Here is a 4,528-nt window from a genome sequence, read left to right as displayed (position 1 = left end):
CAGATTAAATACAAGCTGACAGAAATCCTAGAAACTGTTTTTCTAAAGCGCTGCTCTCATCTCCATTACAGACCTCTGCTCCACGGAAATCAAAACTAAAGAATAAAAACTGCAGCATAAAAAACACCACACGACATATTGTTAGGTTCAACATCACAATTGATGGAAATGTGCCAATTTGAAATTTCTTTTTGCTATTTTTTGGGGGGGGGAAATGTGTTTTATCTGGGTGTGCAGACAAGCATGAACATGCTGTTCCTGTGAGATTACAGCTCTGTGTGTGTTCCAGGTATGTGCTCTTGTCTCGTCTACCTTCCAGCCGATTTTACCTCTCTCTGAAAGTAAGTGGGACATCAAAGGGAGACTTGAAAACTTAAACGTGTTGGTTACTTTCTCAACTGGGGCTCAGCACACTAAGGCCCCTTGCCTCTGGGCACTTGCTTGCAAGTTCCTCGCTCAGAACTGGTCCAGAAGGGGGCCCCAGTTTCACTGATTAGAGCATTGTAGTCCAAAAAAAACTCCAAGAGCACAGCTCCCAGGGTCACAAGAGGAATAAACCCCTACATCATGAAAAGGTGATCATTGTCTGAGGGGTTTCTGCTTTACAACAAACCTTAGATGCAAGTTAGTGCAAGATAAATTTCTCCAAGCAGATTAGAGAAACTGGTAGATTTTTCCAGGAGAAGGCTAATTATTTTACAAAGTATTTGGGTAACCATGTTTCTAATCACCTTTTTACAAGTACACATGCACGACAAGGGCCTCTAGCAGACCGATACATCCTCGTATTTAGAAATAATTTAATTTGAAGTCCGACTAAAACTGCAACACAAAGTGGCCTCTTGAAGTTTCAATAAGTTGGTTTCCACTGCTGAACATTTGTTAAATTCAGACACATTTGCACTGCGAGTTCTGTCTGAAAAATGGTGCACAACACACATCGTTATCTGTGAAAAGTAATTTTCTGCTGTTTGTTTTTAGCAAGAGATCCGCAGAGACTTTTAGAGGAGAGAGCTGATCAGTTGATTCTGGCGATGCATCAGTACCTGGGATTTTTGCCATTGGACAGTTTTGTCTTTTAATTTCAGCCAAAACTATCATGCAGCGTTCATGCGCTGCTGGGGGAATCCGGCATATGGGACGTTTCCAGGTTGGTCGGTGAACGGTGTCACCGTGCTGTCGAAGTGAGAGTCCAAGTTGGAGAATTGATGAGCGTTTGGCACTCGAACACATCGAACACCAAGTGAGCTGCACGTTTTCCTTCCAAACTGGACTCCTCTTTCATTAATACCCCCTTTCCTCTTCATCCCTCTCTCCTCACATCTCCTTGTCTTTATTCCTTTATCTCCATCTCTTCTTCCTCTTTGCTGTCATGTTGGTTTTGCTGCAGTGTTTAAACAGCCTGTCGTTGTTTCTCAGAGGTCGCGGAGTCATGCTGATGATGCTCATGATGTTTCTTTTTACAAATGTAAAAGTAAAACTGTTTGAAATGAAACGACAGACTTTGTAAAATGCTGCTTGTTTGTTGAGATGTCAAATGTCCGAGCGTGGACGTCCCTGCTGTTTCAAGGTTGTGGGTCACTGCAGGTGATTCGACCCGAGATCCGACGACCGGCCGGTTCCTCCCGGTGTTCAGTGAGAGGAAGTCGAGCCTCATGGTGAGAAAACAAGTGAGTCTCTCTGCTCTGTGCAGCCAGCAGTAGAGAACAGTGCTGACCAGCACAAAAATAACTCAACTGTTGTGAAAAAAAAGCCAATGAAGGAGTGAAAAGGGACCAGAACGCCCTGTAAAGAAATTAAACAAGGCTTTCGAACAAGTGATTCCAAGTGGGTGTTTATTCAGCAGCTAGCAGCAGACATAAAATACCTGCTCACTTGCTTTAATCCGTCCAGCTGGATATGAACATAATGAGATTTACTAAATGATGATGACCCTGAAAAGGAAAGTAATTAAAATTATAATTGGTTGAACTCTCTGTCATTTGTGTGTGCTTGCCAGTGTGTGTGTGTGTCACAAGTGGTAAATCCTCACATGTGGAAGATATCTTCATGCACCTTCACCCGCAACTAATGAGCGAATCTTCGATAGAGATGTGTCACGTGACGATATTTCTGCCAGATATTCCTGGCGCCCGTCCTCTCAGTGAGCGGATGAGGAACTATTTATACACAGAGTATTTAAATATATTTCATGTTTATATTTTTTTTAAAAACCCTGACATTAACCTCTTACACACATTAAAATGGATGTAACAGAGTGTGCATTTGCATAATAGATACGGTTACTGTCTTCCAGATGTTACAAACACGCACAGCTTCACATGCATGCCACTGTTTATGTCACGTGTGTAAAACTCTTTCTCTGACTGAAAAACAACAGAATCAGCCCTGTTAACTGATGATACTTACTGTTGTCTTCCCATCGACCGTGCAACTTTTGTTCTCTGGGTCAATTTTGACCTGGGAGGACAAAAGTCCACAGATGCTATAAATTTTAATAAAACACCTAAAATTCAATGAAAGTAGTGATCATTACTTTTACTTGCAAAGTGTGTGGTATGGAACCATCCATGTGATGAAAGAAATCTATATTTGTGATATAAAAAACATTTGAAAACGGGTCAAATTTGACCCGAGGACAACAGGAGGGTTAAAGGACAGGTTCACAGTTTTTCAAGTCTGCCTTGAAACAACAGTCAGGTGCCCGAATACTGCATACAGATCATTGGATTACTCCCTTCAAATGCATTGAAGGGAATCCCTGATCACTTCCATTGTGAGTGCATTATGAAGGGATCTTCTAATGGTCAGTATGAACAGGAAGAATGATTACAGCAAAAAAAAAAAAAAGTGTCAATGTTCATTTGGGCTACTGATTATTGTTTCAGGACAGACTTGGAAAAACTATCCTTTAACAGATGGTAAAACAATAGAGACACACATATTATACACAGTGTGTATAATCGATGCTGTCAATTATACACGCTGTAGCTCTGCTCGTATCCACACATACGATATCCACACATCATATTATCATGTAAAAGCCTGATTTGTGTTTAAAGGAGAACAGTGTGATTTGTTACAGCTGCAACAGCTCGTTCGTATTTACTGCTGTTTAGCTTCTTTCCTCTTAAACTCGTTTTATAACGTGTGCCACTTATAATTACATTTAACTCACTGACGACTTCCTAAATTAGAAGACGTGAACGTGACGTCTCGACGTTAATTTGAGGGATTATTTCCTGGCGGGGAGACATTCACTGGATGACTAAAAAGAAGAAGAAAAAAAAAACGTTAAAATAAATAAAAAATTGCAAAAAGGTTTCTAAGAACAGGCAGACATGCTGCTTCCTGTCAAACCAAGACAAGCTAATCCACTTTTAATCACAGCACTGACACACGCAAACTCTTAATCATGAAAACGCTGCACACTTGAAGGAACTTATAGAGACAATGGTGACATTGGAGTTTAGTACGTTCATGATATAATGAGATCCCCGTCCAATTAATGAAGCTCATGTTCATGTCTCACTATCTCTATTTGTGAAGCTCATTATCAGCACATCCTGAATATGTCAAGTTGCATAACGGTATCAGCTTCTCTTACTTTTTGGCTGGACCGCAGGAACCAGCCCTGAGTGATGAGTCACTGGTCGACGTTAAACCGACGCGGTTCAGCGATGTACGAGGTCTTTTCTTTGAGACACTGGACCTCCTACAAACCTCTCACCCAAACTCTCACCCAATCAGATCATATCTGTAGTTATTTATTGCTGTCAAGCACCATTATATTATCTTCAGTGGGTGGCTAATTTGAACAACTGTCCCAAAATTGTAACTGTAATAAACTTTTTATATTAATAATTGTATCTGTATAGCACTTTTCAAGCTGCGAGCACATCCTAAAAGACAGTCACAGATATGGAAACACCAGAAACAGCATAAACACACTGAGAAATAAAATAATCCTTAAGGTAAAAACAAGTAACATAATTAAAATAAGATTCTGGTGATAACACAACAGAGCTGCATGATGTAAACAACAAGACAGACAAGAAAATGAGACTATAAAAATGTGTTTTAAGGATTTAAAAGTTGAGACAAGTTGAGACAGACTGAATACCAGCTTTGAAGACTGTTTCAAAGCCGAGGAGCCAGAACAGCTTCACCATCTTTTGACCTTAATCTGGACTCTGGAACAGCTAACGTGTCGAACCCAGAGGATCTGAGAGGCCTATCCAGACGGTAAGAAGTCAAAGGCTCGATGATGTACTCGTAAGACGTGTAAGTCATGATTTTAAAAAGAAATTGGTAACCCGGTGTGAGGATGTTAAAGCTGGAGTGATGTGAGAGGCGTGTTTGGCTGCAGAGTTCTGCTCAGTCTGAAGCTCCAGCATTAGAGGATAAAGTTTACCGTCAACAAATGTCGTGTGCAGATCCAAACCAACAATCAACTGATCTACTAACAAATAACGTGAGTGTATCCAAAGCCTGAAACGTCTCCAAAAGACGTAATAACAGTGATTAT

The 4,528-nt window shown here is 40.6% G+C and overlaps 1 long non-coding RNA gene across 2 annotated transcripts; it reads right to left on the bottom strand.

Annotated features, from left to right (window-relative positions):
- Positions 1 to 540: 540 nt before the first annotated feature.
- On the bottom strand, positions 541 to 3,304 carry LOC121899267. Of its 2 annotated transcripts, none has more exons than XR_006096664.1 (3): positions 3,168 to 3,304; positions 2,033 to 2,159; positions 541 to 1,934 (listed from the first exon to the last, which is right to left on the bottom strand). It is a non-coding gene; the product is annotated as an uncharacterized LOC121899267 (long non-coding RNA). The 2 variants fall into 2 exon arrangements; XR_006096663.1 differs by having other exon boundaries at positions 3,179 to 3,304.
- Positions 3,305 to 4,528: the final 1,224 nt, after the last annotated feature.

Source organism: Thunnus maccoyii, chromosome 6 (assembly GCF_910596095.1).
Source record: "Thunnus maccoyii chromosome 6, fThuMac1.1, whole genome shotgun sequence".
In the NCBI taxonomy this organism is placed as follows: Eukaryota; Metazoa; Chordata; class Actinopteri; order Scombriformes; family Scombridae; genus Thunnus; species Thunnus maccoyii.
This window is presented reverse-complemented; position numbering and strand designations above follow the sequence as displayed.